This window comes from Humulus lupulus, chromosome 5, assembly GCF_963169125.1.
Source record: "Humulus lupulus chromosome 5, drHumLupu1.1, whole genome shotgun sequence".
Classification (NCBI taxonomy): Eukaryota; Viridiplantae; Streptophyta; class Magnoliopsida; order Rosales; family Cannabaceae; genus Humulus; species Humulus lupulus.
The window spans coordinates 89248739-89266144 of record NC_084797.1 but is presented as its reverse complement, the minus strand read 5'-3'; positions in this window follow the sequence as shown (position 1 = coordinate 89266144).

Below are 17406 nucleotides of genomic sequence, written 5' to 3'. Positions count from 1 at the left end.
ATCCTAATTTCGATTTCTCCTCTTTTGGTCAGCATGCCGTCACTCGAGCGGCCATGTGGAGTGCTCGCGGTAGGAGGCCCTGAAGTGGTTATTTCATAACATTTGCCAGCTAGCCCTCCATGGGTGTATGCTCTCTTCTTTTTTATTTTTTGTACTTTGGGCCTTTGTAATATGACTGTCATTATTATTTTTCTTTGGTAACTCTTGTACTATCTTCAAAACTTTCTCTTTCAATGTATATATATATATATATATGTGTGTTGCTATTTATCTTTTATTCTACTGCATTTGAGGTCCTTTTGAGCCTGTATGATGGGGTTTGGTTGGTTCCCCTCTTTTATTCACCAGGCTGGAGGTCCTTTGGAACCCATGTGAGAGGATTCACTGAGACCCCTTTTGGTGCCTCTTGATTACTTTTATAAGGATATTTTGACCCCTTGGGTCCTAACTATCATTTTATATATTCTTGCGCGCGCTTATTATTTGTTGCGAGAAGCGTCCTTCTCGTCGTTATTCATAGTACTATTTTTGCAAGGGTCTCTTTTAGGACCCTTTTTGGCTAGACGGCTTGGTGGCCGCACTAGACTTATTATTGTCGTTACCATCTTTTTTTTTGTAAGTCCCTATGGCTTCCTTGGTGTTCACAAGGGTAGCTAATCCTTGTGATCCCAGGGGAGGCCTTGTAAGGACTTCGTTTAAGGCCCTGGTATAGGTGGTCCCTCTAGGATTCCCCATTAAAGGGTTCATTTTTTTTTTTTTAGGGTTACTTCCTCTTGATGGAGGGCCCATTTTAGGATCCTCCTAGTGCGTAGGGTCCCTTTTAGGGTCCTCCTGACAGGGGGTCGTTTTTAGGGTCCTCTTGGTAGAGGGTCCCTTTTAGGAGCCTCCTTTTTAGGAGGGCAAGGGGTCATTTTTAGGATCCTCTGTTTTAGGAGGGCAATGGGTCCTTTTTAGGTTCCCCTGTCAGTTGCATGTTTTCGCCTCCTGTCCTGCCCCCTAAGTGCTTGGCGAAATTTATTTCAGCAGGCACTTTGGCTGATGCCCGCGTAGCGAAGAAAAGTACATACGAAGTTGCAAACAGTTTCATTCATAAAATTCTGGCTACAGCGATACATATGAGATTTTCATAGAAAATAAAATAAAAAAGACTCACACCTACTCAGGAGGTTATCTAAGTAACCTCTTTGATTCTTCTCTATCATACTAAGATAGCGTGCAACACTTGTCCTTTTACCACCGGGCGTGGGTGCCTTACTGGTAGTACTTCCTAAGGTGCTCCGCGTTCCATGCGCGCCAGCTTATAGGTGTTCGGGGGTATGCACTGAGCAACCTGGTAGGGCCCCTCCCAATTCGCCCCCAGCACTCCTGCTCCTGGGTCTCGCGTGTTAGGGAGTACCTTCCTCAGCACCAAGTCGCCAACTCTGAAAGTTCTCTCTCGCACCCTCGAATTGTAATACCTTGCGGCATGCTGTTGGTATACTGGCACCCTCATTTGTGCTTTTTCTCTCTTCTCTTCAAGCATGTCCAAGCTCTCGGCCAGAGCTACGCGGTTGGCCTCATCTCCATACGCCTGCCTGGGGGACTCAACCTGCATCTCAACCGGGAGTACGGCTTCGCATCCGTAGGCCAAGGAGAATGGGGACTCCCCAGTAGTCGTGTGTGGGGTGGTTCTGTAAGCCCACATCACATTTGGTAGCTCCTCTACCCAGGCTCCCTTCATCTTTTCTAGCTTAGCCTTCAAGTTCTTCTTAAGGACCCTGTTTATCGCCTCCACCTGTCCATTGGCCTGCGGGTGTACGACCGCGGAGAAACTTCTCCTTATGCCCCTTCCCCTACAATACTCCTCGAAAGCTCCCCCCTCGAACTGGGTACCGTTGTCAGAAATAATTTTGTAGGGTACTCCATATCTACAAACAATGAATTTGTTGACGAAAGAGGTGATGTGCTTGGCTGTTGTCTTCACAAGGGGTTCTGCTTCTACCCACTTAGTGAAGTAGTCCACTGCTACCACCGCATATTTCGCTCCACCCCTGCCTGCGGGAAGAGCACTGATCAAGTCTATTCCCCAGATAGCGAAGGGCCAGGGACTGGTCATGCTAGTTAGCTCACTTGGGGGTTTCCGAGGGTAGTTGGCGTGCCTCTGGCATTTGTCGCATTTCTTGGCAAAGTCATGCGCGTCTCTCTCCATGGAGGGCCAGTAGTATCCTTGTCTTATGGCCTTCCTAGCGGTGGAGGGTCCGCTCTCATGGTTGCCACACTCTCTCTCGTGTATCTCATGCAATACTCTCAACGCCTTCTCCCCTTCTACACACCGCAGGAGTGGATTGAGAAACCTCTCTTGTAAAGGACTCCATCTACCAGGGTGTATCTAGCGGCCCTGTACACCAACCTCCGGGACTCGTTTTTGGCTGCAGGCAAGGTTCCTTCCTCCAGGTACCTTTTGATCGGCTCAGTCCACGACTCCCTTGGGGCACTAATTATATGCACGTCCGCGTCTTCGATGCTGGGTTTGGGTAAGTACTCCACGGGTATCAACTCCAAGATATCACCGTCCTTGGTGGACGCCAGCTTCGCGAGTGCATCAGCATGGGTATTCCTTTCTCTGGGGATTTGCTCTATGCTATATGCCACTAACTGTCCCAGATAGCCCTTCACCCTTTCCAAGTAGGCTGCCATCTTGGGTCCCCTCGCCTGGTATTCCTCCTTTACTTGGTACACCACCAACTGAGAGTCGCTGAAGATACGAAGGCGCGTCACTCTCAGCTCCTGGGCTAAACGCAAGCCAGCCAGGAGCGCCTCGTACTCTGCCTCGTTATTGGAGGCCTCAAACCCGAACCGGATCGCGCAATACATTTTGTGTCCCTCGGGCCCTGTCATCATGATGCCCACTCCGGATCCTCCTTCATTGGACGCCCCATCAACATGCAAACTCCATTCCTCTAGACCCCCTCGCACTTCCTCTATAATAGGCTGCTCCCCTTCTTCACTTCTTCCTCCATTCGGCTGATGGGTGAACTCTACTATAAAGTCCACCAACACCTGTCCATTGATGGAAGCTCTTGGGGTATACACAATATCAAATTGACTCAACTTGATCGACCATTTCATCAACCTCCCTGAGGTCTCAAGTTTATGCAAGACCTGCCTCAAGGGACTATATGTCAGGACTTCAATCGCGTGCGCATGGAAGTAGGGCCTCAACTTCCTCGAGGCCACCACTAACGCATAGGCCAACTTTTCAATCTCTAGGTAACGGTTCTCCGCGTCCACCAGACGCTTGCTGATATAGTACACGGGTTGTTGCTGCTTCTTCTCCCCTTTAACCAAGGTTGCGCTTATGGCACGCTCAGACACTGCCAAGTACAGGTACAGCCTCTCGCCCTTCTCAGGTTTCGCCAACAGGGGTGGCTTCCCCAAGTGCTCCTTCAGCTTGACAAATGCCTCTTCGCATTTTTCATCCCAAGCGAACTTTTTGCTCCCTTTGAGGATGTCAAAGAAGGGGAGGCACTTATCGGTGGACCTTGAAATAAATCTATTAAGGGCCGCCACCCTTCCCGTTAAGCATTGCACTTCCTTCTTGTTCTTTGGCGGGCTCATATCTATTAGGGCTTTTATCTTATCAGGATTGGCCTCGATGCCTCTGGAATTGACCATGAAGCCCAAGAATTTTCCTGAGGATACACCGAAGGTGCACTTGACGGGATTCAACTTCATTCGGTATTTCCTAAGTGTGTCGAACATCTCACCAAGGTCCTTGTTGAGCTCTGTTGCATTCTTGGTCTTCAATAACATATCATCCACATACACCTCCATGTTTCTCCCTATCTGGTTAGCAAACATCTTATTCACCAACCTCTGATAAGTGGCACCCACGTTCTTCAACCCGAAGGGCATCACCTTGTAACAATAGAGCCCTTTATCTGTAATGAATGACGTGTGCTCTTCATCTGCTAGGTTCATTGGGATCTGGATGTACCTCGAGTAGGCGTCCATGAAACTCAGTAATTCATGCCCTGCCGTCGCGTCTACTAGCTGATCTGTCCTTGGGAGTGGGAAGCTGTCCTTGGGAGTGGGAAGTTGTCCTTAGGACAAGCTTTATTCAGGTTCGAGAAATTGACGCAGGTCCTCCATTTCCCATTTGGCTTTGGAACGAGTACTGGGTTTGACACCCACACAGGGTAAAAAGACTCACGGATGAACCCGTTGGCCTTCAGCTTGTCAACCTCCTCCTTTAATGTTGCGTACCTTTTTGGGTCTAACGCCCGCCTCTTCTGCCTAACGGGCCTCGCTTCTGGGGAGATATTCAAATGGTGGCACATCACACCGGGGTTTATACCCACCATATCCTCATGACTCCATGAAAATACGTCTAGATTATCCTTCAAAAACCTTATCAACTTCTCCTTCACGTCATTTTGCAGGCTTCTCCCTATCTTCAATATTCTTAACGGTTCCTCCGTCACTTAACCTCCTCTACTTCCTCCACTGGTTCTGCTCTTGACTCCTCCACGACTCGAGGGTCCAGCTCGTGCGGATAACTACCACAACATATATAAAGTTGTAGTGATTAAGTTAGCTTAGCTTCAGATCTTTACCACAACCGAAAAAGGCCTAGGAGTTAGCGGATATTTAAAGTTGTAGCGATTAACTTAGCTTCAGATCTAGACAGACAACTTATGATGCGACACCTCTTATTCAGAATTTCATTCTTTTAGCTGGGCCTTGATCAATGATGGGTCAAGGGGAGGTGGTTGTGCCTCCCCCATTTGTTGGGTTTCAGGGCCATTTTCCGATTCTGTGTTCGTGAGGGGATGTAGCCTTCTGGAAATGGTGGTGGTAGTGGGGCTGGCGCTAGCTGCATAAATGCCAAGTGACCTCTCAGTAACAGATTAGTTGTGACATAGTAATAACTGGACAAAAAAACTAAATTTTATATTTATCTACTTAATTTTATTTATTTAACAAACAGTAATAAATTAAAAGCCCAAGAGTTTACAGCAATTATCTTTAATCAAAGCAGAATTTGGGAGTTTCTAAAAGAAATATCACAGTATCATCTCAAATTTCAAGTCAAACTCTGCAACATGAGACAACAATATCAACAATGACAGTCCATGATAAGTAGACAAAAAATATATTACAACAAGCATACAATCTCAAGTCTCACCCCAGCAAATAGCAATGTGGATTTAAGCTTACGCTGAGTCAATCTGAACTCTAGACAAACTGGTAAAAATGGGATCTTAACAAATAACACAGTCAACATGTAAGCATCTACACTTCTTGATAACATTTCCTAGACTTTTCCTCTTAAAAGGATATGTCTTTTACTGCTATGAGTTTACAATACTTTTTCACAACTGTTATATGGGAGAATATATGATAATTACCCTGCATTGTCATTTTCGGAATCAACTGCATCACACATGACATAAGTTTAATTAAATCTTTCAACACAGAGCTAATAATACCTTTCAAATTCTACCACTTGCCTTAAAATTTTCACATTCAAAAAAAGCAAAGTACCAATTGAACTTGTTACTTGCTGATATTGGAAATTACAAAATATAACAGCAAATGAATACCACAGAATAAATACCATCAAATTAAAGTTAAACAACCTATGCACCCTTTCAAATGCCTAACATACCATTTGAATAAACCAATAAAACCCAATAACAACAACACAAGTTCCAATGAATAATGCTCTTCATACCCACATACAATTCATATCAACTATATGAATAATATAATAAAAGAAATGCTCATATAATATATAATAAAAGGAAGGAAACAAGAACATACAAAAAAATATTATAATAAAAGCAATGTTCTTATAAGATAAATGCAATATGATTTATGTATTGACTAAAACATAAACAAATAACGAGCATAAATTCTACACCTAGCAAGCAAAAATGCCTACAACAATCACACCATAAATACAAACTTTAATCACACTTTTCTCACCAATAGAACCTTTATCATAGTATTGCAGAATGTAACTATGAGATTGCTAACTAAGCAATCCTTAAATTTTTCAGGTAAAAAAAAGAGAGACATACCATTAGACCTTTGGAACCCCAGAATACATAATATTGTCACATTTGAGTCTAAAAATACGTAGCTTTGAAGGTATAATATCACAGAAACCTCAAAAGCCATTAAAAATATAATAAGAGCACACCAATGACATAAGAAAACTATTCTTGAGGTTCAGTCCAGCAAGGCGGAATATGTTCTCATGAACTCCCCTTGAGGATTTCAATTCTACACTATAAAAAGAAACCAAAAGTTGCACAAATGCAGAGCACTAAATGATCAAACACTATGGCTACAAACCGACAGAACAACTTAACTAGCAGATTAGAATATATATATATATAACTCCCCAAGAATAACAAAACCCATGCTTGGACTTAGTCTCTCACTTATTGTCTCTCTCAAGAAAACACATGGATTCTAAACTTTTGTAATACAAACAAAACCCAAAAGTGTCCCAATTTAATATAGCCATTCATATATATAAAGTAAGACAAACATGTCTTTCAGACTTGTTGAGCCTGCGATACTGTAAAACATGAATAGAATGTATATATATATATATATATATATATTTGATAAACTAAACTGCCAGAAATCAAAGTAAAAAGTGGAAATAAAAATGTTAAAATCAAATACATAGCCAAAATAAATAGAATTGTACACTAATTTTCTCTAAACAAAACATAGAACGGTAAACGACTGAAGCAATACTTGAACAAATAATGACTTTCCTTGAGAACACAATAGTTAATATGGTTTTTACACGACAACCTGATATGATAAGAGAAAGAGGAATTTCAGAGAAAATCTGTAACAAAAATTTGAGGGATATAAAAAATATATTCTTGCATTTTACAAATATAAACCAATATTAGAAGAAATCAAAACTTGGAGAAATCACTTACCCAAATATAGAAAAAAAAAATGATTCCAAAAGAGAGATGATCAGATGAGTGTCGCCTCGCTACAATACGAAGCAGAATGGAGGATGGCTTTGGTTGGGAGGTCTTCAGGTTGTTGGGTTGCGACCGCTTCAGATGGCTAGGCTGCAACGGAGGGCTTCAGGTGGCTGGGCTGCAATGGAGGGTCTCAGGTGGCTGGGCTTTGACGGAGAAGAGAAGAGAGATGGGAGGAGGCGTCGTCGACTGAAGAAAAGAAAAGAGAAGAGGAGGCGTTGTCGACTGAAGAGAAGAGAAGAGAATAGGAGGCATAGTCCACTGGGAAGAGAAGAGAAGAGGTCTCGACTGAGAAGAAGAAAAAAAGAGGCAGCAGCTTATGTTTTTGGTGAAATTTTTTTATTACAATTAATTAATAATTTATACTTTAAAACTCTAATAATATAATACAAATTAGAATATCTTTAATATTATATTTTTATAATGATGTAAAAATTATTAAAAAGATAGTCTAATTTTTTTAACTTTTTTATTTTAAATTAAAATATTTTATATATATTATTTTAATATATTAATATGTTTTAAAATTCAAATAATATAAAAACAAATTAGAGTATCTTTAATAATATATTTTTATAATGACATGTTAAACGTGATCTCACACAACTGATCTACTATGTCGCATGAAAAGTCATTTTTCACACAACCGACCTACCATGTCATTTAAAAAGCTATTGAAGAGATACTCTAGAGTATTTTATAAAGTTTTTTATTTTATTTTAAATTATAATTACTATTAAATTAAAATATTTTATTGTTTATTAACATTAAATTAGTTTTTTAATTACAAATAATTAATTTATTTATATTTCAAAAATTATAATATATGTAATATTAATAAGTATATATATTTTTATAAATTAATTAATATCTTACATATATATTTATAGTTTAAATAAATTAATATATTTTAAAATTAAAATAATGTAAAATAAATAATAATGTGACATGATAAGTCGGTTCACATACTACCGACCTATGTTACTCTTAATATCATAATTAATTTAAAATTTGATATAAAAACTATTATAAATACAAAAGTTAATAATATGAAAAATTTAGAAACAAAAAAATCTAGTTTTAAAAGTTTTTAATAAATACATATTTACATAATTTAGTTATTTTTAAAATTATATTATTCATTAATTATAATTTTTTATTTGAATTTTGGCGACATTTTTATGACTGTCGGCATTGAACATTTATTAACTGTCGGCGTTGGAGTCAATAGCGACACGTTTTAACTGTCGGCATTGGTCTCGAATTAACTGTCGGCGTTGGGGTCAATAGCGACACATTTTAACTGTCGGCATTGGTCTCGAATTAACTGTCGGTATTGGGATCAATAGCGACACTCAAAAGCAACGGTGACAGTTATTAGCTGTCGATGTTGATCTGTATGCCTACAGTTTTTAACTGTCGGCGTAGAGTCTCGCTAAGTAATTACGACAGTCAACAGAGTTGACTGTCGTTGTTGGGTGTCGGGAAAGCCCAGTTTTGTAGTAGTGGGTGTTTCATTATTTTACAATTTTTTTTTAAGTTTAGCGACGGTGAAAACAGGCGCCTCTGATGATATCAATCACGACACTTGAATAGGCATTGATTTTGTAGGCCACGCAAATGGCAAAAGCTTCACTTTTTAACCGACACCAAATCCATTTTTTTAGTAGTGATTCTCTCAAGTTCAACAACAAGAAAATATATGTGTAAGTGAAAATAATACATGGTTTAGGTCATATTGGGTACTATTTGTACATTTCTATAAGTTAGTTAAAATAAGAGATACTTATCATGATTGGTCTACATTAGCAGTCAAAATGCGATGGAATCGTCATTTTAAGTAAGATCTGGCTATATCCGATCTTGTTGATCCTTAAGGGTCTCGCTAGCGGCGAGCTTAATTCCAACAAAAGGGTCGAGCAAAGTCAAATCCTCATTCTATTCGAGCCTCTCTAAAAATCTGCTCAATAATATTGATAATCTTCAAGCAGTTATAAAAATATATATTTAAATACATGAATTAATTTGGCTCACACACTAAATATGTATTGCGAACTATATAAATCAAACACTCTAGCAAATCTATTAAATTTAACATAAGACTTACGCGTCGCTCAGTTCTAGCTCATTGTCTCCCGTGAAATGTTGGCGACATGATCAGTCAAGTAGTATTGGAGAAGTCTGAAGATAAATACTACAATAGAACGAGAAATCTGGATCATATTATTTTGTTGAAATTACCAAGGGTTTAGCTACACTCACACTTTATTTTATAGTACAGAAAATACAGATCATACATTCCCTAGCTACGCAGTTTTGATTTGGATGTCATCTACTATAGCTATAAATTTATCCTCTCTTTATTCATTCAGAAATTTCATAACAATTTTGAGTATTTTAACATTTGTTGATCACTATTTATTAGATATTTAATTTATTATATCGCATGCGTATATAATTATATATGTATGTTGTGCATATCTTTTTGATAGGTAGCTTAAAATTAACGCAATTATGTTCGTACAAAAGAAAGAGATGGAATATGAGGCAAGTCTCTGTTTATTTGGCTAGCTAGCAAAACAACAAATAATTGCGTTCAACAAAAATGTAAAGTATCTTCTATGGATCCAGTTATATAGTCACTCATATGGAAGTGGCACGAAGGTTCCTCTACAAACTCCATGAACACAGACACACACACAAATATATATATATATATATATATTTATATGTATCCATGTATTTGATGAATGATATTAGTGAAGGGTAAACATGAGCATGGAGATGGAGAGGAGGAAGACGATAATGGAATCAGTAGTAGCGTCACAAAGCAGCAACCTTAGCAAGATCAGGAGCTCACTGCCACTGGTCCCACCCCCGAGAGGTGGCATCAAACGCAAGATTTTATTGCTCCTCTCCAAACAACTCAAGCTTGCAACCCTACAACTTCTTCATCACCTGCTTTCCGAGTGATTTCAATTATCTACTCTGTTACTCCTACCTTATTATATATCTCATCTTTGTCTTTCAACAAAAACATCGTCGTATACACAATGTACGTATAAGGAAAGTCCTATTAATCTATATATGCTTTCCGTTGTCGTACGTGTATTCATAAATGTACATGTCTCTCTACCCAAGTATATAAATATATATATATAAATGTATCTGTCTTCATTTGTTTATTAAATGCAGATTTTCTCGTCAAGGAAATCATTCATTTATATAATATCAAAGATCAATTTGATAAAAATATCGTGTGCATTCACCGTGGATTGTTATATGTTCATTAATTCATAAAGCTGTAAAAATGTAATTAGATCTTTTTATATTATAGCTATTTTCAATTTCATTAATTAATTTGTTTGCTTGAATGCTATTAAGAATATATATTTTTTTATATAAAAAATTATAGGTGGCTCAGCGTATTAAGGTAATTATACAAGGGAAATTTCACTTTTAATACTTAATGATGCTTAATATTACCAAAAAATCCTAACACTAATAATGTTTTCAATTTGATGCTAAACATTACTTTCATACCCAAAATACTATTCTCATTATATCTTCAAATCCTAAAATCTTCTCTTCCTCTCTCTTTCCTCTCTCTCCCTTTCTCTCTTTCATTCTCACGAAATCCTCCTTAAAACCTACAAATTTGTATGATTTTCATGTCGAAGTCGTTGTAAGTCATCTCCATTGTCTCTGTGAAGTCGCCAATATCAAAGGCAACATCCATTTTGAGTATTTTTGGAGGAGAAAAACCATGGGTAATAAGATTGTTCATTTTATGTGTTGGGTATTATTTGTGTAAATTTTTATGGCTATTTTGAACAGATCTGAGCCTATATTAGTGTGTTTTTTGGGTTTTTTTTAGTGAGATTCTATGATCTGCGTTTTCTCAAACTTTTTTCCTCGATAGGAGCTCGATAACGATTCGATATAGCTCGATTGTATGTAGAAGAAGGTCTTTTATGAGCTCGATGCTACTCGATATAGTTCGATTATAGCTCGATAGTTTTAGGTTTTGTTGCTTGATTGTGCTCGATGACAACTCGATAAGGGTTTGATTGGACCCTAGAATATTTAGTGCAGTTGCTTTCTCGATATGTGCTCGATAGGGTTCGATGAAGGTTTTGGTTAGGTTTTATGTTCGGTCTTTGAAATGGTAGCTCAATACTAACTCGATAAGAGCTCGATTATGGGCTCGATGGTAACTCGATAACGTTCGATTATAGCTCAATAGTTTTCTTTTTTTGTGAATTTCTGAAAAAAAATGACAGCTATCGAGCCAAACTATATAAACCCATCGAGAATTGACTCCTATCGAGCTCATCTGAAGCTTCTATCGAACTCCATCGAGTTCAGTTGATCGAGCCCTATCGAGGGCTATCAAGCTCTATCTATCTCTAATCGAACTGAATTTGAGCCTAAAATGTACATCTAATCGAGCTCTTATCGAGCTTACATCAAACCCATCGAGCAAAATCGACAAAACCAGAGAAAAACCTAGACCTTTGAATCTCCATACCCATTCCACAGATCTTGAATACACATGATTTTAACTACAAAAATGGACGAGGGTTCATTTTTTACCTCAACATCGAATGTGAGGTGGTTCAATGGAGGCTCTTTGTTTGATTCAACGCCGTGGGTCTCGGTTTTCCCGCTCAATGGAGGAGCTCTGCAAGTGGGTCGATGGAGAGATGGGAGAGATGAGTTGACGGGGGTGGGCTCGACGGGGGTGGGGGCTCGACAGAGGTGGGGGCTCGACAGATTTTGGGGTTTTTTGTGAGAGAGAGAGAAACCTAGAGTGTAGAGAATAGTTGGGGAATGAGAGGGGTATTTTGGGTAGATGGGGAATGTTTAGCATCAAAATGAAAGAGTTTATAGTTTTGGCATTTTTTTGTAATTAGAGAGATTACTATGTATAAAAAGTGAAATTTCCCTTATATAATATTTATACAATCTTATCACTCCTAATCCAATTCACATATTATAAATCGTTCAACACAGCCTTATTCCGCACACATTTTGTATTATATTAATTATATTTAAAAGTTACTAGTTACAAGCAATATTGCATTTTAAAAAATTATTAATTAATTAATTTATTATTATAAAGATATTTTATAATTTTTAAATTTATATTAATATAATTATGAAATATTTATTCAAGCAAAATTTATAAAAACTAGGATTAGATATTATATGTTATATATTATTATAATAATAATAATAATATTTTCAAACATTTGAATTTGTATTAATATAATTATTAATTATTTAGTCTTGTATTATATATTATTATAGTAATAATATTTTATAACATTTAAATTTATATTAATATAATTAATAAATATATAGTCTACTATTAAATATTATTATAACAATGATATTTTGTTGATTGGTTTTTTAGCCAACTGACATGGAGTCAAACTAATTAATTCGAGAACTTTCAGTTGAACAATCAATGAATAATAAATGAGCGAGAAACCTAGTAATGATGAGCAATAAATAATAAAGAACACCGGAATTTATAGAGGTTCGGCCCCAAGGATTTATAATGACTTATTTGCTCTTTAAATTTGTATTAATCTTTACAAGTGGATTTCTATGTGTAAAAGATAATCCTATGAGGTAGAATCACTACTATGTATGAAAATAAAGTTGCCCGGTATGTATCTAAATACTGGTCGGTAGGCGAGTTTCTGAATCCCCTCCACTGTGGTGGAGGATTTGTATTTATAATGCTGTGATAGCCCATGGGTTGCGCACGACGTAACTGATAGTGGAAATATCTCATTATTCTTGCATGTAGTTACAGTCCTATTTGTTAGGAAGCTTGATCGAGTTTTCAGGGCTGTTAGGCGCTCCTGGAGGGTGGTTTGGCGATTCTTACGGAGTTCTAACGAAAGTGTAACCTCCTCTTGCCAACCATGTTTGTCTGTCCGCTTTACGGACCAGCTGGGCCTCTAGTGATAGTATGTCGAGCAGTAACTTGCCATATACCCCGCAGGTATACACCGATCAGCATGTCGGGGGGTCTGCCCAGTCTACTCCGCGTGTCCAAGCTTAAGCCACATCAAATATGTCAATTTTTGGGATAACATTTGCCCCCCAAGTTTGCAATGGTGCTAAGCAGCATTGAAACTTTCTTCTGGAGACCACCTCCTCTAACCTGGTCGGGGGTGTGCGCCCTTTGCCACGTGGAATTACATATGGTATAATCAACAACTCTTGTTTTCCATTAAGTTTACAAAAAATGGCTCTTCACTTTTCCCGCCTCTCTTTGGAACCATAAACTGCCATAATGGTCTTTCTCAATAGTTGTACAGACGGTAGTGCGGTTACCAAAGAGTGGATTGATGTGGGAGGCGATTGAGGAGATGTGTTTTGAGGCATGTGCGTGCAGGCGTGGGGACGTATCTCGGGAGACGTGCCGGCAACAGCCGAAGAGACTGCTGAGTGGACGGTTTCATTAATGTTTGGTAGGTGAGAGGACAATCTCTTTGCCTATAAATAGAAGTTCTCATTCTTTTTTTTCCATTTTACCCTCTTCATTCTTTAAACACACCAAGATTTCCAAGTCAACCCTCGCTCCGAAGCTCTTCATACTCACCTGCTCTTAGACACGCGTAGCCGACGTTTCTCAATTCTTAGCATGCCTCGAAAGCTTGCAGCAAGTAAGTATCCCAGCTTTTCCCTTTCCTGTTTTGGCATTGTGTGCGAAAAATTGTTCCTTTTTCTTTGCACTCTTTACTATTGCCATAAGTGGTTTTTTAGAAAAATCCCTAGATTTGTCTGATGCACATAGAACGCACCAGGAATGGGTAGTTCTAGGCATGGGTCATGTATTTTGACCTTTGATTTAGCAAAAATCTGATTCTTGATGTCTTTTTTTTTTACTGAGTCGTGTCTGGTGTTCTTGAAGAACACGAAGAACAAATTCTTCGGAAAACCTCCATTGCCTTGGTTTTTCTTGATTTTTTATTCGATCTGTTTGCTGGTCGGTACACCGTACCATTTTATTATTTTGGTCTGGTCAGTACAACCGAAGGTGTCTATACCGACCAGCACTATTCAATAATCTCACCTCATCTTTCATCTTTTCCTTGTACACTAAGACTATCGGGGAAGGTGATTACCGGACCGGCTTGCAAACTCATCACTTGGGGATCAAAAATGGCACACATTAAGCAAACTACTGGTGGTGCAGATGATGAAGACCCCCATGTTGCACGCCATGCAACTTCCGAGGATGTCCAAGAGGTCTCGCCTCCTGAGGAAGAGCCGAGAATCTCAAGGCAGGAAGAGGAGACCGAAATAGAGTATGCAACAGAGATCTACACCAAGGCTATTCTTAAACCCTCACCAGAGACGGAGGAGGCCCCCTATACATACCTCCAGCCAGCACCATCTCCAATAACACAACTGGAAAACATCAAAGAGCATTTAAAGCTCGGAGATGTTTTAATCCTCAAAACAAATGCCTCACACTCTGCTGAGCACCCCGGGGCCCAATTTTGCGCCTGGAGCAGGTTTCACATTACTGCTAGTGCCACTCTTCCACTTCATCCATACTTCTGAAGTGTGGCAGATTATTTTGGGCTCTGCCCCACCCGGATCAATACTAAGCGCATTAAGTTCCTCTCAAACTCTATGTTTTATACATGTCTTTAAACTGGCCGGTGCCATCTGTGCACGAAGTAAATTACCTTTTTGACCTCAAATTCATTCCCCGACAAGGCCACTTGGGGTATTTCTACTTTAGCCATAGAGACTCTAATGTTTATTTAGCTAATACTGAAGGTATCTCCAAGGTTGGGGAGTATGCCAACCAATACTTCGTTACGGTGGACATTGCTGCCAATCACTTGTCATTTCGATGTAACGGTCCCTTCAGTTGGCTGACCCCCACCAGGGAGATGGAGAAGCAGGCCCGAGAAATAGCTACCATTTACCTTAGCTGCAAAGATTTGGTGGCTCTAACCACTGCAGAAAAACTTGCCAATGCTGGGCTCTACCCTAACCCCAAGGCAAAGTTTAAGGGTGCCACCACTACCAAATAGTCGCCTAGGAAGCACTCGCCCAACACCTAGTTTCCCAGTCAGCCACCACCCAACAAAAAACCAAAGATGTCGTCCATGCCCCCAGCCGGGCCTTGTGTTGCCCATTAGACAAGGAGTTCGGGTGGAATCCTTTTAAGGGAACTTGCTGAACATAGTGTTCCAAAGACTACTACTGCCCCCCCAGCCTAGAAAAGGGAAACAAATTGAAGTTGAGCGCATAGACTCTAATTCATCAGATAATGATGAGGACCTTCCGCATGGGGCAACTGGTTGTTTGGGGGAAACAGAAGAGGGTGACCTTATGCTAACCTTTAGAACTTGTTTTTTCTTCTTCTTATTTATCTCTTTGCATGTTCTGACTCTGCTCAGCATATTGACTAACCTTTCGCTTTTAGTTTCAGGTAGGTCGTCCATCTTTTTCAAGAAGTTTGCTCAAATATAGGCTGCCAGTCCAACCAGCGAGACTCCTTTGGCGAAGCGCCCAAAAACTTACCCTCCAGTTGAGGCTTCCGAACATGTTGAGAAGACTCCCAAGAAGAATCGTTCTCGTAAAAGGACGTAGAATCCCTCGGGCATACCTGGAAAGGGAAAAGTAGCTCCTACTGAGGAAACTTCCCCCTCCAATCCTGTAAGAGAGCTTCTTGTCCCGAGCAGAGTTAACGACGGTGCTGTTAGGACCCTGCTGAGGAAGTTAATGAAACAATGAAGAAAGCCTTGGCAATCCACCAGAGGCATGTAAAAAGGGTGTCCTCTTCCCAAGGAAACTTCATGGATACCCTGGCACCAAATCTCTGGAGTACATCACTAGCACTTGGCTTCATGACTTCGCCAGGGTAAGTACTTAATCTGTCCCGTGTTTTGTTAAATTTTCATCTTTTATACTTTTGATGAAGGCCCTCGATGAAGAGAAAATTAGTAGAGCTGCTGATGCTAAAGCCTTTGAGGACTTTGGCATGAGCACCTTTTATGACTTCTGGGTACGCAACAAAGGGGAAAATTACAGCTACTTTGGGGTGGCTTTCGATGAGCTTATGCACTATTGTACCAAGGAGGAGAAGACTAAGTCCCAGACTGATCCCACTAAGCAGCCTTTAGCCTTTGAGCCAGACCCATCTGTTTCAGCCTTTGAGCTAATTACTGCGACCCCTGAGGAGGATGCCTCAACTAATGCCCAGATCCACGTTGATCAATCTCAAAGCCTTCCAGCCAAGCAATCTGACTTCCAGCAAGAAAACCCAGTCAAAGACCCTTGAAAACTTTATTTGTTTTTGTTTTCAGTCTTTTACATTGTTGAACTTCTTTCCTTTCCGCTTAAAAAAATTTGGCTAAGCTGAGCACTATTTATTCTTGACCAATAAGGTTGGCTAAAACCTCTAACGGTTTCCTACCATGTCGACAATCCGTGTAAAGTAATCATTGTAAAGTAAGTTTTGTAAAAATGGACAAAAATCGTGTCTTATTGATTAAAAATTAACCATACAAGCTACGTCACTACAATCGTAGCTTACATTCATAAATAATAATTATTACAATAAATTGACAATTCGTGCCTATGCATAATTAACATAGATAACTTGAGCTGGTCGGTACTTCCTTAGGTGTTTTCCTTTCTAGTAACGGGGGACATGCACTAGTTGAAGATCTTTGTCGTACCCTGCTGGCTTGTACATGTCGGGTGGTACTATCTCTATAACCTGGTAAGGACCCTCGCAGCTTGGACCTAGTACTCATGTTGAGGCATCTCAAGTTTCTGAGAATATTGTTCGTAGGACTAGATCTCCCTCGTCAAATTTTTGTTCTTTAACTTTTGCAGGTGGGCAGCCAAGCATATGTTGGATTTTTCACATCTTTCTTCAATCTTATCTTAAGGATTCGGATAGCAGCTGGTGGTTATGATCTTGGTCGTATGTTGCACGCCGATAAGATTGGGGAGTTACCTCAACTAGCAACATTGCTTCATACCCATATGTGAGTGCAAAGGGGGTATCACTAGTTGTCATTCGCTCGGTAGTCTTGTACGACTAGAGTACTTCAGGCAATCGCTCAGGCCAGATTCGTTTTGCCTCTTCTAGACTCTTATTCAAAGTGTCTTTGAGAGTTTTGTTAGCTGCTTCTACCTGCCCATTTGCTTGAGGGTGGGAGACTACTGAAAAGCTTTTCGTGATGCCATGTTTGGCACAGAAATCAGTGAACAATTGGCTATCAAACTGGGTGCCATTGTCGGACACTATTTTCTGGGTTAGACTAAATCTATAGATTATAATTTTCACGACAAAGTCTAATACTTTTTTGGAAGTAATGGTTGCCAGTGGCTTGGCTTTCACCCATTTTGT